Below are 18,659 nucleotides of genomic sequence, written 5' to 3'. Positions count from 1 at the left end.
CATATACAACTCATTTGTGCTGTGCACCAACAAGAACCTGCTTTAAATTTCCATGCGAATTTACAACCTCCAGACTGTACCAGGCAAGGTCAGTGGCTATTGAAAATACCACCAGTTCAGGGTTAGCTAAAGACACATTTGGTAGTGTATTAACTTTACAAAGAAAGGAGACAAATCTCTCACAGTCTTACATTTCCATTTTTTTTTTCATTAAAAGGAGTGTGTTGTGTACAGGGAGTTTAAATGCTTTATAGACAAGAAAAAACTGCACTAGAACCAGCTTATTCATCATCATCCTCTTCTTCTTCCTCACCCTCATCTTCCTCTTTTTCATCCTCTTTCTCATCCTCTTCATTCTCCTCATCTTCCTCTTTCTTCTTTTTCGTGCTCTTTTCAGCCTTAACCATCCCCTTTTTCACTGCATCAGGCTTTCCTTTAGCTCTGTAGGCAGCAATATCTTTTTCGTACTACTTCAGCTTGCCCGCCTTCTTCTCACAGGGCTGCTTGTCATCTGCAGCGGTGTTGTTCCTCATCTCTGCTGGTTTCTTTGCAACATCACCAAATGATAGGCCTGGCTGTTCTCCCTTGATTTGGGGGCGGTAATCAGAACAGAACAAGAAGAAGGCTAAAGAAGGCCTCTTGGGTGCATTGGGGTCCTTGAATTTCTTTTTGGTCTCCTCTTTGTGGAGGATGTAGGTTTTCATTTCTCTTTCATAATGAGCCTTGTCAGCCTTTGCCATGTCTTCAAACTTCCCCTTTTCTTTCGCAGACATGGTAGTCTTCCACCTCTCTTGAGCACTTCTTGGAGAACTCAGAGAAGTTGACAGAAGCATCTGGGTGCTTCTTCTTGTGCTCCTTTCAGCAAGTTTACACAAAGAATGTATATGAAGACATTTTGCCTCTCGATATTAGGGTCTCCTTTGCCTATGTTTAGTTGATTTTCAACTGCTAGGCTAAGAGTCACCCAGTGCCCATCAGGCTCGCGCTTGCTCCAGTGATGTCTCTATGAAGCTCAAAGTACTGTAATGGCGTCTCAGTTAATGGATTAATGAGATTTTTTATACAAGGCAAAACACTTTCGATAATATATAAATGTAGTTAAACTTGAACTCTATTCTTTGAGAATTTCACTCGTGCACAATGAGAGATGATTATTTCTGTACTAGTTTGATTTTCTGTTGCTGTAATAAAACATGAACAAGAAGCAACATATGGGAGGAAAGAGTTTATTTGTCTTACGTGTTTCAATCAGTCATTGAGAGATTCCAAGGCAAGAACTGAAGCAGAGACTATAAAGGAACACTGTTCACTAGCTTGCTTCCCCTGGCTTATTTTTATTAAAGCTCAGGTACCTAAATTTGGATGGCACTTTCTATAGTGATACCATAATGGGCCCTACATCAATTAACAGCCAAAAAGAAATCATTACAGGCACACAAACAAGTTAATCTGGTGGAAGCAATTCCTTAGGTGAGGTTCTGTCTTCTAAGGAGTAAAGTTGAAAAATCAAAGCTAAGTATGACAATATGCATCCTCCTTGCCCACATCCAACTCTTCAGATCCCATCTAAAATGAGTCCCTCCAAATTTTATGTCAATGTTTGTTGTTTAACACACACACACACAGAGAGAGAGAGAGAGATAAAGAGAGAGAGAGACAGAGAGACAGAGAGAGAGACAGAGAGAGAGAGAGACAGAGAGAGAGAGACAGACAGACAGACAGTCAAAGACAGAGACAGAGACACAAAGGCACACAGAGAGAGATGAAGACAGAGATGTGGAAAGACAGAGAGAGGGAGAGAGAATTATCACTGCTGCATGGGTGTGGGACCATCTACTGAGCATGGGCTATCTACTACTGGTCATATCCCCCAAAGAATTCTATCTCCCTAGCATTTATCAGCTTAACATAACTCTTCGATTAGGAGCAGAACTTCATCAGCTCCTCTCTCATCCTTGTTGGGATTTGTTCATACCTTGTATAAGTAAACACAGCCGCTGTGAGTAAAAGAGCCATATCTTTTCAAGAGTACTGCTCAAGCATTTATAGTATACCTCCCTACCTTCCTGTTTTTCACTTGTTTCAAGTTCTTTTCCTAGGATGTTTCTTGAGCCTTGGAAAGCATGTTGACATAGATAATCCATGTAGGGCTAAGTATTCACAGTCTCTCATTTTCAGTATCTTACCTAGTAATGAGTATTTAACATTAACCATTGCCTTCTGCAAAATGAAACTTCTTTTAACTAGGTGGTGAATAGAACAAATATATGAACAAATATATCTCGACAGCATGGCCACTTAGGAAAATAACAATGGCAAGTTTCCATTAGGACTTATGGCCTTACTAGCCATGTACATTTGACTGGATTTACAGCACCAAGCATGGATTTACTCTTATAAAGAAAGCCTCAAAACCAATCAGAAAGCAGCTGGTGGTTTCAAATCAGTCATGCCACTTTTATCTCTGCAATTCCTTCACACAGCATCCATTAAACAATCATAATTTAGAAGACATAAAAAGACTGCATACCCGGCATAAGGAAAAGGAAACAGGTCCCTAAATGACTCAGAATTGGAATGACAAGAAAAAAGGAAAAAGGGTGTAGATTCGGGTGGGAAGGGAAGTGGAGAAGATATGGGAGAAGTTGAGGAAGGTGAATCTGTAATCAAAATATATCATATGGAAAGAGCATTTTTTAAACAAGCATAAATAAGTTTAATTATTCATAGCAAATTAGAGTAGTTTAAATCCTCTAGAATTGTTAAAAATTATAAAAGTATTTTACAGTTCAATCTCAAGTGTCAAAAGTATAGCATAAATCAACTTCATAAAAATTAGAATTTAAAACACTTAGAAATAGTAATAATAGTAGAGAATAGGAAAAATGAGAAATGAGGATAAAACAAGAAAAGAAAACATGAGCAGAAACAACCAATGGCATTTCAAGATACAGGAATTCACAGAAAGGAACCAACACAAACTGACAAGAATGAGACCACCCTGGATCCAACAGAAAGCAGAATCAGAATTTTTAAAGATACAACCAAAACCTGCAGATCTTACATGAGTTAATACAGATGTTATCCCCACTGTATGGATTCAGAATGAAATGTGAGTCAAACAAAGTAAGAGATTTGACTTACAGAAATGTTCACACTGGAGAGCCAACATCAGAAAATGATTTCTGTTCTCACAATGTGCCTGTTGACATGAAAAAGTAGTATGTCAATGGAAGATTTATGCAAAGCATGTTTTTAAATAATCAGCAGAATATTAAACTTTCTTAATAAGTGGATCTTGAGATGATTAGCTTCACAGCCGCCTGTTGTTTTGAATAAGCATAGGTTTACCCAGTGGCTGTCAAGATGCTCATCTCAGTTCCTAACAACAAGAACAGTAGCTTCTCCACTTCCTGTAAACTGTAGTGCTACAAATACTTCAATTTCTGGGAAGGTTTATCAAAGAATACTCTCTTTAAAACCATTTTAAAGTAAGGATCCCATTCATTCTCAATGAGAACACACAGGGCAGGCAGGGCAAGCTTCCAGCGTGCTTCTGTTCAGTTAGTGCCCTCCTTGCTTCTCTGTCTAGGCTCCTTGGCAATCATGAGGAAGACCTTCTCATTCATATCTCCATGTTTACTGCTGAGACCTCTTGTCGGATATGTAAAAATGTAATGAGCTGGGAAATCTCCAACTATTGCCTACTTAGGGTGTGGATTTGGGTGAGTGGGGAAGTAGGAAAGATCTGACAAGAGTTGGTGGGCTTGGGAACCGTAATCAAATATATTGTATGGAAAAGATCTATTTTCAATTTTAAAAATGAAAACAAGAGACGTCTGGTACAAATTATTAAAAGATGGGAGTTTTGACAGAGATGAACATTTAGAAAGAAAACCAGTGGACATAGTAGAAAAGTACAATGACATACACAAAAACTTCCTTTAAGGACTAAATATCAACACACAGGATAGGAAACAATAAGTACTGAAAACAGGTCAAGAGAAATTTATTCAACCTGAAGTAAAAACAAAAACAAAAACCTGAGTATATGAGATCTGTTGGATACTATTAAACACTTAAAATAAAGAGTAGTTGTACACATGCAAAAAAGATGGTATGGCTTCTATAAAGAATATAGACAGAAACTCACTGCATGATTCTGTAGCTCCTTACCACATCCAGGATATACCATATATGAATGTGAGATGGAAAAAAAAAAGAAATATATATTGGGTCCTAACTCAAAGTTTAATATGAGAAATTTCACCAAAATTACATAAGAAATTTAATAGAAAATCTGGTGGACTATATAACTCTTGCTCCCTGAAAAGAGATTAAACTGTACCTTACACCTCTTTTTTTTTTTTTTCAATTTTTTTATTACTTTATTCTTGTAACATCTCAATGTTTATCCCATCCCTTTTATCCTCCCATTCTTCCCTCCCCCTCATTTTCCCATTATTCCTCTCCCCTATGACTGTTCCTGAGGGGGATTACCTCCCCCTGTATATGCTCATAGGGTATCAAGTCTCTTCTTGGCTACCTGCTGTCCTTCCTCTGAGTGCCACCAGGTCTCCCCCTCCAGAGGACATGGTCAAATGTGAGGCACCAGAGTACGTGAGAAAGTCATATCCCACTCTCCACTCAACTGTGGAGAATGTTCTGACCATTGGCTAGATCTGGGTAGGGGCTTAAAGTTTGCCGCCTGTATTGTCCTTGTCTGGTGCCTTAGTTTGAGTGGGACCCCTGGTTACAAGAGCCAAAAGGTCAAAAATTGGCTGCCCTGCTGTTTTGTTGGAAGGAAATAGAAGAAGTTGGTTAGGCCTTTTATATTCCTGAGGCAGAGAATACCGGAGTGTTCCCATGACATGGGCAGAGATAGCTAATTGAAATAATTCTCACAGCAACACAAAATAATTGTCATTAGCTCAGAATGTTTCATAAGTAGCTACTTTAAAGCAGGTGAACTCTGTGCGCGTCCAATTTAGAATGTGGCTGTATATCATCCATCAGAATTACTTGTCACTGCCAGTTGACTTACTTACTTGATTGGTAGCAGACAAGATGTGTTGCCTGAAAGTGGCATAAGGAAAAGGCATCAGACAAAGTGTTCATCTAGAGCACCTGAGAAAAATCAGGGAAGGTTGAACAGAGAAGTAAGTATATGATCCAAATCAAAAAATGAATGGGTTAACAAGAATGATATGTGTAGGGGAAAATATTACTAGGAAAGAGAAAATAATAAAAATAATAATTATAATTGTAATAATGATAATAGCAGTAAGGTACTGTGGGAACAAAGTGAATTGTGGTATCACACACATCAAACATCAAATATACACAGATTTTTTTTAACATTAAAGATTCAGACATAAGGCCGGGTGTTATGGCACATGCCTGTAATCCCAGAACTAGGGAGGCAGAGGCAGGTGGATCAGCTGTGAGTTTTAGGACAGCCTGGTCTACAAAGTGAGTCCAGGATAGCCAAGGGTACACAGAGAAAACCTGTCTTGGAAAACCAAACCAAAACAAAACAAAAATTTTCAGACACATAGTTGGGCATGGTGGCACATGGCCCATAATCCCAGCAGTTGGAGAGGCAGAGGCAGGTAGATCTCTGTGAATTCAAGGACACACTGGCTACAAAGCGAGTCCAGGACAGCTAAGGCTACACAGAGAAATCCTGTCTTGGGGGAAAAAAAAACTCAGACACATTATTTTACTCAATTTCATCATTTGTAGGATAGGAAATTATTCTTAATTTTTTTTACATTTTTTTATTAATTTATTCATATTACATCTCGATTGTTAGCCCTTTCTCTGTTTCCTCCCATTCTTCTCTCCCTCCCACTTCCCTCCTTCTCCCCTCTCCTATGTCTGTGATTAAGGGAGACCTCCTCCCCCTATATATGCCTCCAGGCCTCCCCATCCAGGGGACGTGGTCAGAAATGGGGCACCAGAGTTCGTGTGAGAGTCAGATCTCACTCTCCACTCAACGGTGGAGAATATCATGTTCGTCAGCTAGGTCTTGGTAGGGGTTCAAAGTTTACTGCCTATATTCTCCTTGGCTGGTGCCTTAGTTTGAGGAGGACCCCAGGACCCAGATCTTCCTGTCATAAAGTTCTTCTTGTAGGTTTCCAAGACCCTGTGGATCCTACTATTTCCCCCATTCTTCCATGCTACTCTTGCCTAAAGTCTCAATAGGATGTCCTCTCCTCTGACCCACTTTTTTAGTAAGTAAAGTTTTTCATGGTACGTATCCCTTGGACTAGTGTTTTGATAAAAGTGAGTATATACCATTTGTCTCTTTTTGCTTCTGGGTGAAATCACTCATTATGATAATTTCTAGATCAATCCATCTGTCCACAAATTTTGGGAATTTCTTGTTTTTAATAGCTGATTAGTATTCCATAGTGTAAATGTACCACAGTTTCTTAGTCCATTCTTCTACTGAGGGACACTTAGGCTGTTTCCATGTTCTGGCTATTATGTATAAAGCAGCTATGAAAATGGTTGAACATATGTCCCTGTTGTGTGGTAGGGCATTTTCTGGGTATATTCCAAGGAGTGGGATAGCTGGGTCTTGAGGAAGCCCTATCTCCATTTTTCTGAGAAAGCGCCAGATAGCTTTCCAAAGTGGTTGTACTAGTTTGCATTCCCAGCAGCAATGAAGGAGTGTTCCTCTCTCTCCACATCTTTGCCGACATGTGGTGTCATTTGAGTTTTTGATCTTAGCCATTCTGATGGGTGTTAGATGGAATCTCAGTGTCGTTTTGATTTGCATTTCTCTGATGACTAAGGAGGACAAGCATTTCTTTAAGTGTTTCTCGGCCATTTGATACTCCTCTGTTGAGAATTCTCTGTTGAGTTCCAAGCCCCATTTCGCAATTGGGTTGTTTGGTTTTGTGGTGTTTAATTTCTTGAGTTCTTTATATATTTTGGATATTAGACCTTTGTCAGATGAAGGGTTGGTGAAGATCTTTTCCCAGTCCGTAGGCTGTCGTTTTGTTCTACTGACAGTGTCTCCTGCCTTACAGAAGCTTCTCAGCCTAATGAGGTCCCATTTATTAATTGTCGACATTAAGGCCTGGGCTGTTGGTGTATTGTTCAGGAAGTTGTTTCCTGTGCCTATGTGTCCCAGGCTCTGCCCCACTTTTTCCTCTAACTGAATTATTGTCTCCGGTTTTAAGTTGAGGTCTTTAATCTACTTGGACTTGAGTTTTATGCATGGTGACAAATAAGGGTCTAATTGCATTTTTCTACCTAAACATAATAAAGGCTATATACAGCAAACCAATAGCCAACATTAAATTAAATAAAGAGATACCAAAGGAATTCTCTCTAAAATCAGGGACCAGACAAGGCTGCTCTCTGTCCCCATATCTCTTCAATATTTTTCTTGAAGTTCTAGCCAGAGCAATAAGACATCAAAAGGAGATCAAGGGGATCCAAATGGGAAAGGAAGAAGTCAAATTATCCCTATTTGCAGATGATGTGATAGTGTATATAAGTGACCCCCAAAATTCCACCAGAGAACTCCTACAGCTGATAAACACCTTCAGCAAATTGGCAGGATACAAAAGAATCTCAAAAAAGTCAGTAGCTTTCCTGTGTACAAATGACAAACAGGCAGAGGAAGAATTTAGGAAAACTACTCCCTTCATGATAGCCACAAACAATATAAAATATCTAGGAGTAACTCTAACCAAGCATGTGAAGGACTTATTCGAAAAAAACTATAGACCTCTGAAGAAAGAGATTGAAGAGGACATCAGAAGATGGAGGGATTTGCCTTGTTCGTGGATCGGGAGAATCAACATAGTAAAAATGGCCATTTTACCAAAAGCAATTTACAGATTCAATGCAATCCCTATCAAAATACCTACAAAATATTTTAAAGATATTGAAAGATCAATTCTCAAATTCATATGGAGAAATAAAAACCCCAGAATAGCAAAAACAATCCTATACAATAAAAGATCCTCTGGAGGATTCTCCATACCTGATCTCAAGCTGTACTACAGAGCAACAGTAATTAAAACAGCATGGTACTGGCAAAGCAATAGGCTGGTGGATCAATGGAATCGAATTGAAGACCCAGAGATGAATCCACACACATTTGCTCACTTGATTTTTGACAAAGAAGCCAAATCTATTCAATGAGAAAAGGATAGCATCTTCAACAAATGGTGCTGGTCTAACTGGATGTCTACATGTAGGAAAATGCAATTAGACCCTTATATGTCAATATTCTTAATTCTTATGCCTCAAAATTATTGCTCCAATGTGTATGAGTGTATGCATGGAAGTGAGTATAAGTTATGGAAGTTGTACAGAAGGAAACATCATCTTGACAAATACAAGTATACAGGACATGGAGAAATCCAATGTAAAAACCATAACAAACCACACTATAGATAACATGTTCTTTTGAGGAAACTAAAAGCTGCAATTCTATTGTTTCTTGAATCTTTAGGGGTACACACACACACACACACACACACACACACACACACATACACACACACACCCACACACACATACCTGATGATGAAATACTAGAGACAGGCTGTCATTATTCAGTCTCATTTACTACCCCTGATATAAGTTATTTTGGGCTTTGTCAGCAGTTGTCTGCTAAGTTCCGACTATCTTAGAGTTTGAAGGTCTATCAACCATTTGTGTTGAAAACAACAGAGAAACTCAAACTCAAAGGAAGTACATCTTCATAGAAGGAAGTATTCTGATGTTTGCCAGGAGTTCTGTCAAGAAGTCTTTGGGCCATTTCAGTGATATAAAGTCTAAGAAAATAGGATAGACTATGTGATGGTTAGTTCCTTGGGGAATTTCCAGATGGCACACTTCATCAGCTCTTTCTATTGAATTCTTACTTAGCACTTTTCCCACAGTTTCCCAGTAATCACTCTGGTTTATGTGGGGGAGGTTAAAAGGACTTGTAGTAAAAAGATTGGTCTGGAATAGATTCTGAGATCACTAAAAATACATTTTGATAGTCAGCTCCAGCAATATAAAAGGAATGATAAGTATTTAGGTAGTGCTGCAACTACTTGGTTCTAAGGCTTAAGATAATAATAGCAAAATCAAAACCAACTGTTATACTCCTAGAGCTGCAGTCTATTCTCTGAGCGAGTGAATAGAATACTCAAGCCATTGAATAATATCTGGATACAAAATTGTATTGTATATTCACACCTGAGAATTTAAAACATTCAACTTTCAATACCACAGAAAATGAGTATCTGGACACATGGATAAGGAAATATTATTGTCCATGATCATTTACTTACCCAGAAGTCATCGTCCATTTATTGATTGTACCTGACACTTAAACATATGCAAAGACAGATAAGATTCTCCTAATGAGCCCTGTCCACAGGCAGAAATAAAACAAATACCTCAGTATTACCATACATGGGAAGATTATGTCTTGAAAGAATATGCAAGAATCATGAAGTTTTCCAGGGTAGATGGAGTTTTAGCCCACAGAAGGGAAAGTGTTCTGGTCAGAAGAAATGAGCTGGCAGAAATAGAAAAGTATAGAATTTGCTCAGCTGTGTAGAGCTAGAAGTATATTGCAAAGAGTAAGTCCCCTGAAAATCAGACCTCTGACAAGTTACATGTGTGTAGCTCATATTAGAAGGGGTGCAGGAAACTCAGGAGAGTGAGCTATAAAATCATCTGGAGAAAGGAAGAAAAGACAGTAAGGAGTGAGTAAATGGGTAGATTGTCACTTTGGACAAATAAAACACATTCCCACCAGACACGTACAGAGAGTCTGAAAATACAATTCAGAGTTGCTGTCACAAGGAAACTGGGGTCATTACCCATCAACTCCCATCTGTCTATGCTTAAGGGTTGCTGCTTCCTGAGCACTAACACCAAGACACTTCAAGTAGACATGCTTCTGCAACTAGAGAAAGCCCTCAGGCAAGCAGACATGGCTTCTTAAGGGAAAAAAACCTTTCAAGTGTACAGAGAAGTGGCTCCTGGAGCTGCAGGCAAGCCACAAGCAGGACAGTTTCTTCAAAGATGGGGAAGCTAAAGTACCAAATATGAGCCAGTCTAACAGCCAGTGTGTTCCTTTCATCTGTATTCAAAGCAGTGGACATTTTAGTTCAAAGTTCATTGCACACTTTGAATGGAAAAAAAACTCTGTACTTGAGAAAGGGATCTGCACATCCCAGGAACTGGAAGAGAGGATTGGAAAAGGCCCCAGAATGAGGGCTAAACTAATAAAAACAAGAAGATAATGGAGAGAGGGAGAGAGAGAGACAGAGACAGAGACAGAGACAGAGACAGAGAGTAGCTCAAGTAAGCTTGATAGAATGAAGTGATGACAAGAAGAGACTGATTACTGGAAAATGAATGAAGGATGCAAGAGATTCAGGCTTTCAGTCTGGAGAAAATGTTAGTTACATAAACAGAAACAAAGAAATGCAAAGAGTCCAATATTGGGCTTCTTTTTTCCTTATTTGAACTTTCATTCAGCATTCAAATCCTTTCTCCTAGATTTGTTTTGGGCCACTTTCAGTGTACAACCTATTGTAGCCATATGCAGGTATTTGGCTGATGTGTACCCAGAGAGACAGGGTTAAGGTGGCAGCCAAATGCATCATCATCACCTCACAGTAAAACTCCAAGCTGTTTGTTTCCAGTTTTTGAGTTTTTTGTTTTGTTTTGTTTTTTATTAATTTATTCTTGTTACATCTCAATGTTTATCCCATCCCTTGTATCCTCCCATTCTTCTCCCCCCCCCCCCATTTTCCCATTATTCCCCTCCCCTATGACTGTTCCTGAGGGGGATTACCTTCCCCTCTATATGCTCATAGGGTATCAAGTCTCTTCTTGGCAACCTGCTGTTGTTTTGTTTTTTAATTTTGGTATTTTATTGGAATTTGTTGTTATGGTCTTTCACACTATAAAATGACTAGTCTATTCTTACATGTAAGGATAGTCTTGTCTGAGCAGAAAGCAAAAATTCTCCTCAAGTGGAGTTTAATGCTGAATGCACCCTGACAATAAAGGAGCCTCCATCACACATGTTGTCTGTCAAGATACCCTAATCCTTTTCAGGACATTTATACCTTTCCTGGTTTCTGCTTATACTACAATTGTACCTGAGAGAACACCAGGATCCTCTCCCTCTTTCTCAGGTTTCCTAGTGTTTGGTTGGTTTCTTTGCTTACTGCCTAAATGGCTACATGAATGGGTGGATGAATGGTTGGTTTGTCTGCTACTGAAAACAAATGCTTGAGCAGGGAAAAGCACTAGTGAGTCCCCAGTGGTTTAATTGTATGCATTCACAATGAGTATGCTTTTCAACATTTTCTCTTGAAATAGGAAATTGTGTCCAAGCTACTTTTGTTTCAGCTATTTCAACTCCTTGGAAAATTCATAAGACAATACAAGAGCAGAGCACTGCAGGGACTGTGGCTTCTACCTTGAGGCAGTCTGAAGCAGTGCACAGTAGAGCACACACATACACAGTGGCACACAAATGCTGCTTCTATGCAAGGTGGGAGTGAAGCTCTGAAAGCTGAGCACTAGAATAAGGAGACTCTTTTCATAGCAAAGCAATATTGAGTTAATTCTGCAGCTACTGCCGTAGACTCAGTCAGCCAAGCTCTTCCTCCACCTACAGATTTTCCAAATCAAGTTTGATTTCCTCCTAGAAATGTTGTGACCAGTGCAAAGAGTGCCACCTACAGGCACATTTATGCTAAATATTTATTAGACCTTTTAGGGTTTTTTTTTTTTTCAATCAGTTGTGCAAGATCTCGAAGTGTTGTGCAAAAAAGAAGGCATAAAGTTAAGGGAAAATATGAGGCTTATGGGAAAAATTAAAAGAGAAATGATGGTGGATATGAGCATATTACATTGCAAACATGTAGAAGATCCTCAGTAATTAAAAGAAAGGTAATTTAAAAGGTGTGCATGTGTGTCTCTGTGTATGTATGTTTCTGCGTGTTAGATAGGAAACAGGAACTTTTAAAAGGAAATTAGATTACAGGCCAACAGGTAATAAGAGGAAACTGAAATTTAAAAAGAATAGAAAATCTGAAGAGAGAACTCACAGAGGGAAGACAAGTCTATGCCTAGCTGCTCCACCGGCAAATGCACATATACACAGACACTTACATTCAGACATATACACAGAGACACACGTATACTCAAAGACACACACACATGTGCACGCATGTACTTAGACACACACACGTGTACTCGTACTCATCTCCTGAGGAGACTACGGCTTTCTTTCTTAACAACATATTGGCCGCTCAGCTACTGCCATGCCATTCAGTTTCTGAGATCCTGGGTATTCTTGATGAGCAGTTACAGAGCTATTAGTTCCATGTTCTTAGGGATCTGCCGAGACTTCCAGTTGATAAAGTGACAGACTGTCAGAACACAGTCCACAAATGAAGCTGTGCAAAGGATATTCTGAGTGATTGTGAGAAAACTTCAAGAAAACAAGACAAGAGTCTGAATTCTTCAAAAACACAGAATTATTCTTGGCAAGTGCTTTTTGTGCCCAGATATAGGTGGTTTACTTTGGATTATCCATTACAACTGGCTATTGTTCTTTGTTTATATGCTTCTGGGGCAAAGTATGTTTTTGCCCCATGCATTTTATCCTTGTGATTATATGCAGCTTGAAATCATGAGCTTGAACTATACCCTCAGGGTTTAAATTTCCTGATTTTCAGGCTCCATTCTCACAGTTTCTACTCCCCACCCCCCTTTAGAACCTTAAAGACAAAGTAATTTGTCCTCACCTCAGACTGCCACTGGTCATCAACCCTTTAATACAGCTCTTTACGTTGTGGTGACCCTAAACCATAAAATTATTTTTGTTGCTACTTCATCACTGTAATTTTACTACTGTTATGAATCATAATATAAATATTTTTGAAGGTGGAGGTTTGCCAAGGGGATTGTTACCCCCAGATTAAGAACCATTATTTTACAAGTTACTGAAGAAGGTAATAAACTAAACAATCATAACCACCTGAAACATCTATGAGACATGTCAATGACCAGTCTAGCAAGCTATTCATAAAGGTATAATAAGTGGCATTCATATAATGGTAGTAACCAACTCTATCTAAAGTGTATGTAAGACCTATTCAACAGGAGGAAACTCATGTCTTGTACTGAAAATGGACAATCTCCCAGGTCCAGTGTAGTCATGGACATTAGAAGCCTATTACCACCACTTGGATAGATCAGCATAGTCTCTAATATATTCTAAATCTGTACCTACAGATAAATTTAGCACCACCCCTTCATCAAAGAAGCCTCTCTTTACTGCAAATAGAGCTCATCACAGAAAACCAAAACTGGACACAATGCAGAGATCATTGGATTATGTCCCTTAATCTGTGGCTCGGGGACCATCTAGAAAGAGGGCATAGAAAAATATATGAGTCAGAATATCAGAAAGTCTACTGGAAAACACTCTCTCCTATAAATGGCTACACAAACAAGTCCATCAAATGGCAATATTAATGGAAATTTTAGTATGGAAGGGGGAATTCCATAGGGTCCCACACATAGACAGAGAAGAGTAGGAAACAAATGACTGTGGGGAGAAGGAGAATTAGCCTCTCCCATACAGAAGACCACTTATAGGCTGTCCAATGCAGCATGATCATCCCTGAAATGATATACACAAAAAACAGACTAATTTGGCCATATTTACACATATTTTGTACACACACACACACACACACACACACACACACACACACACATACACATACACAATATGTAAAATATATATCTGCATGTGTGAGAAATGGGAGGGAGAGAAAGAGAACAATAAAAAAAGAAAAAGAGGCCACCAACATGAAAGCAGGAAATATGAGAGTGGCTAGAAGAAGGAAATGGATGGAAGAATGTGATGTAAATTTAAAACTATAATCAAATTTAATGAAAAAAAATAGGGCCTTAACAGGTGTTTTTTTTTTTTTCCTTCTAGATATTTTAAGTAATCACCATTTACTTCAACAGAATAAATCTCTAATGAAAGAATTTTTTGCTGGATTGAGAAGACAGTTTGGAACATATATGCTCAAATCTTCACCTTACATCAGATAAAATTTGCTATATATTTACTCTTATCACAGACACTAAAAAGGAACGTCTCTTTTTGAGAGGTATAATGGGAACTGGTAAAGAAAATTTTAACACAAATCTCAACTATGGCCCTTTCCTGGAAAGTACAAAACACAGGCCTAATCTCAAGCTTTCGTTTGTTTATGCATAAAATAAGAAAAAATATGCCTCCCACAAAGGGTACAGAGTTAATTTGTATAAGACACATAAAGAAACCACATTGCCTCCCACTGGGCACCTTAGGTCTCTCGCCATGATTCTTTTTCTCCAAGATTCAATGGGACAACAATAAGTAGTTTCTGAGCCAACATACTCAGATTTTACTGCATTCTAGGCAGCAAAACCCAATACATGACAGGTCATATTTTACCTTATTAGCAAAAGGTCTTATATTAATTAAACACTTTCTTATGCTTTTCAAGGGCATCTTAATTTAAAATTAGTGTCTCCTCACTTCAAACACCTTCCAGTAAAACAGAGATCTAAAAAGAACAACAGTTCAGCCAGTGCCAGCTGTTCCTAATGAGACTAAGTGCCAAGGCAGTACATTCCACCGAAATGTACCAGAGGAAGGAAGGAGAAAGTTGACTGTCATTATGATATTAAATCTCCTCCTAATTCATTTTTCCTGAGTGTGTGCTGGCTAGTTTATGTCAACTTGACCAAGCTGGAGTTGTCTGAGAGAAGGATGTCTCAATTGAAAAAAAAAAATGTCCCTATTGGATTGCTTTCTGGCCAAGCCTGTCATACATTTTCTTAGTTGATGATTGCTACAGAAGGGACATCCTCACTGTGGGTGGTTGTCACCCTGGGGATGGTGGTTCCAGGTGTTATAGGCAAGCAGGTTGAGAAAGCCATAAGGAGCAAGTTAGTAAGCAGTACTCCTCCATGCCTTCTCAACTCCTGCCTCCAGTTTCCAGACCTCATTGAGTTCCTGGACTGAGTTCTTTGTAATGGACAGTGACGTAGAAATGTAAGCGAAAATAACCACTCCACCACAAATTGCTTTGACAATGGTGATTTGTCACAACAATAGGAACCCAAACTAAGAATGATATTTATTTTCTCCCATCCAGTACAATGAGTCATAGTGAACACGTGTATGTTTTTAGAAAGCTATTATTGTTGACCTAGTATATGTGGTGCTTTTAATCATCTAAGTCAGGTCAGGAAATGGTCCCAATTCAACAGGAATGCAATGGTTAGACAAAGAACCCATCCCCTACATGTGTAGAAAACTAATAATTATACAATACCTGATTTTGTACAATATTTAACCTCTGCAGTCACAAATAAAGGGAGTTTTTTCAGTTTATTTATTATTAGACCCTGCACACTTTTCAAAATGTGTATAATTTTTTATTCTTCGGCAAAGTTAGACTTTGGTACATGGTGATCTGAAAATGATATGTGCAAACAGAGATTCTGGTTTAACCTCGCCATCATCTGTTTTTCAACATGTGAGGCCCATTTTTTTCTGATCACAGAAGCATGGCTGAAAAAAACAATTCACCTTAAATGCTTCTTTTAAGATTGTTATCACTAGACATTTGTGGACAATTATAGTAATAATGAGATGAATAGGGAATCACCCTACTGATTCCGAGAAAGGAATAATCAAAGAATCAATGTTTAGAGTGAAGATTCATAATCATAAGATCAACACATTGCACCATCTGACATAATTCAATGGCAATGTAATATGTGAATATCTCCAAATACGGCTAATGGCATACAGAAGGAAAGGGGACAATTTTTTACAGTCTACCTGTGGAATCTGCATATCACAGAACATTGAGAAGGAATCTTATAACCAGTTTATGTACAGCTTGTATTCCAGATATTTCCTGAGATTTGAACATATACTTCCATACTGAAGAAGTACTATTTGCTGTGGTTAGTACCAGTCCTCAAAGGCCACACAGAATTGAGAACTGGGAGCAATAGCAGAAGTCAATTATTCTCTAGATGGATGCCACTGATGCAGGCAGAAAAAGAGATGAAATGTGGAAAAGCTGGAAAGCAAAAGGAATGTCCCATCTGGGAATATGGTTTAAGTCTTTTGCCAAAAATGTGCAGACCACCTGACAATAACTATTTAATACATTATTTGATAAAATCTCACAAACAATGTTATAAATGACATTTATGGTCAGAATTGTAGTCTTGACCTCTTTGTGACTTACATGTAATAAGGATTCTGTTGTCTTCTTTTGACTTATGCTTTATCAGCCTATAAATCTGTACGAAGCACCTCATAAACCACCTAATAAATTCACTTCCTAAACAAGAGTTCTTTAGACTAAAAAAATCTATGCTCCTGTGAGCCAAGTTCAAATATAATTGAAGGGATAGTAGAATGCATGTGCTATGCAAAAACAGAGGACATGAATACTGAAAGTTAAACGTAGGTGAGAATGGAAGTGAGGTGCGGGTGCAGGAGTTGAGAAGTTGGGAGATTGTAAGACCCTTTGCCTAAAGACAACACACATTATGTTTACAAAACATAATGGAACTCAATGTTGAGCTAACCAGGAAACTATGTTTTCCAATCTAGCTTTTCTAGTGCTAGAAGTTGCTATATCAGCTTCTGGGGCTCTGCTCTATCCCTGTACACTGCATGCTCCAATACTTACCTTACAGGCAAGATGTGCCCTCTGGTGAAATTGTAGCATGATGATTCTGGTGATGACTAGCTACTTTCTGACTTGCCTTGAGATCTGTCCACAAGAGGGATCTCATCTCTGGTATTCTAAACCTGCTTAAAAGCCCATGGCTGTGAAGTGATAGCCCATGAAGAAACCTGCCATGGTTATTTCTCTAAATGCTCACGCTGTAAAATTGCCTCCTAAAAATTTATGTTTATGCTCATAGATCCGTGCTGCTCTTCATCTTGGCCAGAGAAGCAGTGGTTAAGGAAGAGACTCATTAGTGGTCAAAGTTGAGATTAAGTTACTGCAAGTGCTCAGCTGTCATGCATAAAGCTGTCATTAAGACACAGGAGACTTTTCCATGAGAAGGCTCCATCATTCTTGGGTGCCTACAACTGTAGTGTGTGTGTGTGTGTGTGTTTTCTGTGTGTCTGTGTGTGTGTCCATGCAGTAAAATATATTAAAAATCTTACTTCAACTTTCCCTCTTACTGACCCATCCTGAGATCCTTTCCTGTGACATAAACCAAGATCCTTGTATTACATATATAGAGTTCTCTTTTTTGAATATGTAGCTAGCAACACTGAGCAATGTCTCCACTGCCACTGATGCCTTTTACAGTCTGCATGTTTTTGTATACCAGAAATTAATACATTAAAGCCTTAACACCTGTATTATAGTAATTAGAGGCAAAACAATTAGAAGGTGATTGGTCATGCACCTTCATTAGTAGGGTTAGTCTCTTAAGAAAACATGCTCTTATATTTATGGTTGTGAGCCTAGCCTTTAATGGTTGAGCCATGTTCATAGCAGCCTTATTCATAATAGCCAGATCATGGAAACAGCCTAAGTGTCCCTCAGTAGAAGAATAGACTAAGAAACTGTGGTACATATACACTATGGAATACTACTCAGCTATTAAAAACAAGGAATTCCCGAAATTTGTGGACAAATGGATTGAGCTAGAAATGATCATAATGAGTGAGTTAACCCAGAAGCAGAAAGACTCGAACGGTATATACTCATTTATATCTGCATACTAGCCCAAGGGGCATGTCCCACGAAAGCCTTTACTTACCAGGAAACTGGAACAGGGTGGAGGACATACTACTGGGACTCGAGATGAGAGAAGCATGGGAGAATAGCAAAGTAGAAGGATCCAGAGGGTCCTAGAAACCTACAAGTAGAACATTATGATAGGCAGATTTGGGCCCAGGGGTCCTGCTCAAACTAAGGCACCAGTCAAGGACAATACAGGCTGTAAACCTTAAACCCCTACCCAGATCTAGCCAATGGTCAGAACATTCTCCACAGTTGAGTGGAGAGTGGGATATGACTTTCTCACATACTCTGGTGCCTCACATTTGACCATGTCCCCTGGAGGGGGAGACCTGGTGGCACTCAGAGGAAGGACAGCAGGTTGGCAAGAAGAGACTTGATACCCTATGAGCATATACAGGGGGAGGAAGTCCCCCCTCAGTCACAGTGATAGGGGAGGGGAGTAAGGGGAAAATGGGAGGGAGGGAAGAATGGGAGGACACAAGGGATGGGATAACCATTGTAACAAGAATAAATTAATAAAAACTTAAAAAAAATACTCAAAAAAATTTCTCACATACTATGGTGCCTCACATTTGACCATGTCCCCTGGAGGGGGAGACCTGGTGGCACTCAGAGGAAGGACAGCAGGTAGCCAAGAAGAGACTTGATACCCTATGAGAATATATAGGAGAAGGTGATCCCCCTCAGGAACAGTCATAGGGAAGGGGAATAATGGGAAAATGGGGGGGGGAGGAATGGGAGGATACAAGGGATGGGATAAACATTGAGATGTAACAAGAATAAATTAATAAAAAAAATTTTAAA

At 39.0% G+C, this 18,659-nt stretch overlaps 1 pseudogene; it reads right to left on the bottom strand.

Moving 5' to 3' along the window:
- Nucleotides 1-281: 281 nt before the first annotated feature.
- LOC127198583 (high mobility group protein B1-like) overlaps nucleotides 282-18,659 on the bottom strand; it is a 33,696-nt pseudogene continuing 15,318 nt past the window's right edge.

This window comes from Acomys russatus, chromosome 2 (genome assembly GCF_903995435.1).
Source record: "Acomys russatus chromosome 2, mAcoRus1.1, whole genome shotgun sequence".
In the NCBI taxonomy this organism is placed as follows: Eukaryota; Metazoa; Chordata; class Mammalia; order Rodentia; family Muridae; genus Acomys; species Acomys russatus.
Note: the sequence above shows the minus strand (reverse complement) of the source record. Positions and strands in the feature narration are given on the sequence as shown.